The sequence below is a fragment of the Phocoena sinus genome, chromosome X (genome assembly GCF_008692025.1).
Source record: "Phocoena sinus isolate mPhoSin1 chromosome X, mPhoSin1.pri, whole genome shotgun sequence".
Taxonomy (NCBI): Eukaryota; Metazoa; Chordata; class Mammalia; order Artiodactyla; family Phocoenidae; genus Phocoena; species Phocoena sinus.
The window spans coordinates 99064368-99071465 of record NC_045784.1 but is presented as its reverse complement, the minus strand read 5'-3'; the positions used below and the strand labels follow the sequence as shown (position 1 = coordinate 99071465).

Here is a 7098-nt window from a genome sequence, read left to right as displayed (position 1 = left end):
TGAGTCCATGTCTCCAGCACCTTTCTCAGCCTTCAGGACAACGTTGTCTTTTACAGGGATTGATTTCAAAGAGGCCAAACAAAACAAATTATTGAGCAGGTTTACGGGAAATTTTAACCCTAACCAAATACTTCACTTTGCAAGAAAGGCGAGGCCTAGAAAGTAAACTATGAGGAAGCATCCCAGCTTGGCCAGGGAGGAAAGTATTATTATAATGCTATTTACCAATGTAGCAGCTTTTCATCAGAAGACTCAAAGGATTTAAACTCGATCAGACAGATAAAAGATGACGGCAGTTCTATGAAGCACAGTACAGAGGAACCAGCCTACAGCCAGATCCTGTATCCTATGTTGCAGGTCCTTTGTTCTTCCATTTGCAATACAAATATGCCCTGGGGAATCTGAGCAGGTAAGGCAGAGGAAAGTCCACGAGTGAAGTGGGAAGGTAGTAAGGAGAAAGTATCAGCAAGTTTCATCTAATTTTGTCCTGAACACAGCACAGGCTGGTGTGTGTGTGTGTGTGTGTGTGTCTGTGTGCGCGTCTGCACGTGCACGTGCATGGACCGATTAGCGTTATATGCTACTGGTGTGACCTAAAGGCTAAAACGAAGGAATTACATTAGCCTGTCTTGGACACAGAAGAGAAGAGAGGAAGGAAGACTTATAAACCTCTTTATGAAAGAATGAGCTAAAAAGCAAATCTAATAGCATTTACCAAACTATCAAAGTCCCATATCAAAGTTCTGTTTGCATGGGACACTGGAAACAGATGGTAACCGTGGGAATAGAGACTAGGAATCTATCTATCCCAGGGGTAGGTGGTAAGCAGAGGAAACAACCAGCAATTTTCCCTGCCTGTTATACAGTAGAGAAGCTTCTAACAACTTTGAAAGTTTAGAGGTGTAAAATTTAAGATACAAGGTATTTTAGAGAATGTATGGTTTGTTTACTTGCTTGCTTTGGGTATATTATTCCCATGGCCATGCGTGGCTTTCCATGACATGGCTTCTTCCTACCTTTTCAGTATCATCTCTTGCCATTCTCTGCCTCAAACTCTTGAGCTTGTGTGTCCTTTCCTGTGCATGCACATACATGTTGTTACTCACCTCTGTGCCTTTGCTCATGCTGTGTCTTCTTCTGGAAATTCCTGCCTCCCTCATTTGGCTAACTACTACTCATCCTTTAAGACTCTGCTTAGGTGTTACCTCCTCCAGATCTTTCCACAATGGTTGCGCCTCTATTACTACAAACTGGGTTTAGATGCCTCTCCTCTGGATTCCTACGCTACTCAATACTCATTTTACGTTGTGTGAAATTATTTGCTTACAGTCCTCTAGACTGCAAATTCTCTGAGGGCGGGGAAACTGTCTTAATCATTCCTGTATTTCCAACGCCTAGCACAAAACCCAACAGACACAGAGCAGGCACTCAGGAAATGTTTATTAGAAAATTTGACTCAGAAAAGGCCATTTAATCACTTTGTGGTCAAAGAAGGGAAAAGACAACTGGTCTAGAATCCATCCTCAAAAGATAATAAAATACCAGGAGCTCATTTTCTCTTCTTTGGGGGTCTGACTTATTAACTGATGAACAAACTGTGTTTGTGAATTCTTTTATTTATTTGGCACTTGAAAGAAATGTGGAAATTGAGTGGGAATGTTAGCACAAGTTCGTGTGCCCGAAGCACAGTGAGGCCAAGCAAACTGAAACATCGGAGTTTGGAGTAGAGAGAGGTTTATTGCAAGGCCATGCAAGGAGACGGGTGATTCATGCTCTAAAAAGCCCCCGAGCTCCCCCGAGTTTCAGAAAAGCATTTTTAAAAGCCAGGTGAGGGAGGGGGGGTCACGGGGTATGTGATCAGCTGGTGCACAATTCTCTGACTGGCTGTTAGTGAGGTAACAGGACTGTGTCACAAGGGTTAACATTATCAGTCCTTAGGCCTGGGCCCATGTGCTCATGGTCATCAAATAGTTGACATCTTCCATTTAGTGGGGGGTTTTCACATCTGTAAAACAACTCAGGAAATGTTCATCAAATACTGTTATCTAGGTACTTCAGAGAGGAGCTAAAGCAGAGGATATGGGGGAAAGACCTGTCCCAGGAAGGCCCTGTAGGGTCCTGCTCAGTTACAGGCACGAGAGAGAGGAAACTACATAAACTCAGTCACAGGGTAGGAATGAGCATAGTATGGGAGAACATGAAACAAATCTGTTTGTTGGGGTTAGAAATAAAGTTGGAGAGAGGAAGCGTGACCATTCACGTGCCTTTAAATCCAGGCCTAAACCATGGTCTGGTAAGCTATAGAAAAGTGATTGTAAACTTGGGAATCACACATAGTACACTCATTTTTGTTGTGCAAAAACACCTCAAAATTATGATGAATGACCTTCAAGCATCAAGTTGTGCAATGCTGGACTTTAAACTATGGGCCGTCTCCTCCAGGACACACATACCTCAGCCATGAATCTGCTTAGCCTAAAAAAAAAAATCATTGACAGAATTTTAAAGATTTATTTAGTAGTAAGTCATTAGCAACTAAAAATCAGCTCCTAACTATGACTTTGTCCAGGAAAAGAAACATTAAAATAAAAACTGATCCAGTAGTTATATCCCACATTCTTTCCCCTTCTTACTGAGATTAAATTTATGTCACTATCCATGGAAGTCCCTTCGATCTTATTTTTAGTCACTAAGTATAAAAGTGTATCATTATCTAAGGCTTTCTTCTAGCTACTTGGATGTGAAAATTTTGCACAAATCAGAAGGCAGTTGAACAATCTCACAAACCCAGTGCCTTATTGAGTAAACACACTGTTTTCTAGACTTCAGCTGGAAGAACCCTATTAAACTTCACCAGCTGAAAGTATAAGAGAAGGAACCCTACTAGTCTACCTACAGGAAAAAGAAATATATTTCTGGAAAAATCCTCTCATAGTAAATGTGTGTTTATGAATTATCTCTTTAAAGTTTATAGTTTCAGACAACCACTTTATTCAAAAAAATCTGACTACACCCATAGTCAAAATATTAATAATTTCTGAAAAAGTTTCATTCAATCTTAGGAAGTAAAACATACTTAGGAAAGACAATTACATAGATTTCCTTGCTGCCAGCCAAAGAGGTAATGATTCTCTAGCTATGTCAACTAGTTAAAGGACAGAGAAAACGCTTACTAGTTTCCTACAGAATACTAAAGGATAACATGCCAGAGACCCTTGAAAGGAAACAAAGCCGCCTGATGCATAATTTCCTACTGGTGCTTTCTAAACAGGAAAAGTGAATCTGTTAAATTTCAGGATTTTTTTTTTAACATTCGCCATAGCATATCATACAGCTTTTCTTAAGTATTATGTGTACAAATCATAGGTGTACAACTTGATGAGTTTTCACAAATATAACACTCCCATGCACCAAGTTCAAGAAACAACAGTGCCAGAAGCCCAGAAGACCCCTCCTTACCTTCCTCCCGTTTAACCGCTATCTTGAATTTTAACGCTGTAAATTAGTTTTGCCAGTTTTTGAACTTTTCAGAAGTGGAATATTATGGGATATACACCCTATGCTTGACTTCGTTTGGCTCAATATTATGTTTTGGAGACCCAATTGTACCGTAACACAGATCTGTAGTTCATCTATTGTCACTCTGTATAGTATTCCAATGTGTGAATATACCACAATTTATTTATCTGTTTTACTGATGACATTTGGTCTGTTTCTGGATTGGGGCTGTTTTGAAGAGTGCAGCTATGAACTTTCCGGCAACATTGTCTTCTGTACGTGTTTCTATTAGGTATAGAGCTAGAGTGAATTTTCTGGATCACAAGGTATACCCTGTTCAGCTTCAGTAGATGTTGCCAAAGAGTTTTCCTAAGTGATTTTCCAATTTACATTCCTACCAGCACTACCCATAGATTTTTTTAAAACATCTTTATTGGAGTTTAATTGCTTTACAGTGATGTGTTAGTTTCTGCTTTATAACAAAGTGAATCAGCTATACATATACATATATCCCCATATCTCCTCCCTCTTGCGTCTCCCTCCCACCCTCCCTATCCCACCCCTCTAGGTGGTCACAAAGCAATGAACTGATCTCCCTGTGCTATGTGGCTGCTTCCCACTAGCTATCGATTTTACATTTTACCCATAGATTTTTAAAGGTCACATGGAATAGAATGGACTGTGGAAGGAGCAGAAGGAAGATGGAAGGAAGAGGGTGCTTGGTGGGAAAAGAGAAGAAATAATTATTTACCGAGTGGGGTACTGTGTTAAGTGATCTATATTTATGATCTCATTTAGTTCTCATAGAACCCCTTTGAGGTAGAAACGAGTATAACCCCCATTTTACAAATGAAGAAACAGAGGCTTAAAGAAGTTACACAACTAGTAAATGACAAGTCTGATATTTGAACCCAGACTTTATGACTCTACATACTGTTCTCTCGGACCACTTTACTATGAGAACATGAGGACAAGATGTTAGAAAATGCTTTATCTGTGGCATTCCTGCTGCATAGGGCTTGGTATTCCATCAGCATTAATGGCGATATGGAGTAATTAGGCACCAATTGACCCTCCATATCCAGTAGAACAGTACACATAGGTGAAACTCTGCTTAATTTCATCTTCAGTGAGATTGAATAAGCTTAGCTATATTCCCTCCTTGAAGGAGAAGTCACAACTTAGACAACATCGCTGCTTCCTTCCCAGCGGAGTTTCACATTGTCAATTTTCAAGGGTCATCACTGAGAGATTCGGATTCAACTGACTCACAGTGAGGATGATCAGTACTGGGTGTTCAGGGTGAGGGCTGGATTTCAGTAGTGAGAACTTCAAAACAAAGAGGGACACCCATTGTTCTGTAAGGTGTAACAAACACATAGGATTTAGAGCCTACGGAACACTTAGGTGCTTCACTAACCATCCCATACAATGCAGATTTTTCTTCAAAATATCATTTACCAAAGCACTTTTTTTTTTTTTTCGATACGCGGGCCTCTCAGTGCTGTGGCCTGTCCCGTTGCAGACCACAGGCTCCGGACGCGCAGGCTCAGCAGCCATGGCTCACGGGCCCAGCCACTCCGCGGCATGTGGGATCTTCCCTGACCGGGGCACGAACCCGTGTCCCCTGCATCAGCAGGCGGACTCTCAACCGCTGCGCCACCAGGGAAGCCCTACCAAAGCACTTTTGAATATAAGAGATATCTGAATCACACTAGGCAATGGAGCTAATGTGGATTTTTAAAAAAATAAATCAAGAATGTTCTCTCCCAGGACAAGAGACAGTCTTCCTTCAGTACACCAATATTTTTTTTCTATCACCCTGAAACTTTGATTATGTACCCACTAGAGGTACTCTTTAAATTGTTAGTAACAATGAATAAACATTTTAATTTGACTTAGTTATCTGATACTATTGTAATGACGCATTAAAGGAGAGAAATATTTAGTTTTCACCCTTGATACACTGGTACTTCTCCTTTTAAAATCATTGCTGTAAAGCATGCATACTGCTGGTTTGCATTTACAATAATAAACTGTATCAGAACTATGTGCTATAGCACTTAAATATCAAGTCCTTTAGAAATCCAGGTGCCTAATCTTTTTCTTTTCCACCTAAGGAAATCATTCATCTCATATGAACCACAGAATAACTAACCTTGTTAACTTCTTAAATAAAAGCAAGCATTAAAAAAAAATCGTTTCAGTATGAAACTTAACTGAAATCCACCTGCTAGGGTCCTTTAAGAAGATAAAATCAACTAAAGAGCAGTTATGATAACACTATCTATGTTGATGTGCAGGAATTCTCAATCTTTTATTCTAATTAATAAAGGTCAAATTGGGAGTTGACACTACAACATATTCTAAAGAACTGGAAAAAGAAGGGCTATGAACAAAACCGATCCTGTGTATACAGTATAGGATTTATTTCTTCTTGCTTGGCTGAAGTCCTTTAAATTAAAAGTGATGTGCAGTAGAATGTCTAATATGTGAATAATATAATGCATTCTTTCTTCCTTCACCAGGCACAGCGATATTCTAGCTTCTTTTGCTAAAACTGACATCTGAGGCCTCCTTCATCTTGCACTTTCTTTTATTGCTGAATTTCACGGCAACTGATTTGTTTGTGTTTTATTACTGTCAAACAGTACTGTTACTAAGAACAATAGTGTTATCGCCTCTGACAACAATAACAATAACCAGAACAACAGTAATAATATCAGCTACTCTTTGAATAGCTGCCATACGCCACACACTTTATGCTATTTTCAATCCTCACAACAACTCTACCAAATAGGTACTATTCTTATCTTTATTTTTACAGATTAATAAACAGGCACAGAGAGGTGAAATAATTTGTCCAAGGTCATAGGGCTGGAAAATGCAGGGACTGATATTCAAACCCAGTTCTGTTAACAAAACCTAAGTAACAAAACCAGTAATCATAATACGAGGCTTCTCCTTCCCACCTCAGCCTTTCTTGATTATTCTATAACTTCTTTTCCTCCTCTCAGCATTCCTCCCTTTTGTTGTTTATTTTTATTTCTCCTTCCTTTACACTGTATCATGCCTAACCCAGTCCTTCTTACAAATTGTTTTCCCTTTCTTGGCAGTCTCCCCTCCTTCTATCCCTCCCTTCTCAGTCAGTCTCTCTTTAAAACACAACAAAGGGTAATTAGTATTCATCACCAGCCTGAACAGATAATACTTTAAACCTGCCAGATATCTCATTTCTCCAAGCTCGGGATCTCTTTTGGGAGAGGAGTGGTGATTCAGTGTATAAGCCAATTGGATCAGTTCCATGAACTTCCTACAACCAGAGATCAGTTTATGAAACCAGTACCAAGACCTCTGCCAATACACATAGGAGGGAGGGCTTGTAAATAAAATGGAGTTCAGCTCCATGATCGGTACTCTTACAGTTGTTAACAACTGTGGGGTACAGCAACCAGTCACTGGTGGTCAGGATTTCAGGCTGCCCATGACCCCGTGTTATTGGGATGCTGTTGTTTTCAGGCTTAGGAGTGCTGATACGCCTGTCTTGTAATTACATGACACCAGTTAATGCCTCAGTGTGGGTTACAGACTGGCTCATTT

The 7098-nt window shown here is 39.9% G+C and overlaps 1 protein-coding gene across 1 annotated transcript in view; it reads left to right on the top strand.

Moving 5' to 3' along the window:
* The window catches only part of LOC116747970, a gene marked incomplete at both ends in the record, with an annotated part of 781548 nt that overhangs the window by 458987 nt on the left and 315463 nt on the right, over positions 1-7098 (top strand). The gene's annotated exons all lie outside the window — the stretch shown is intronic.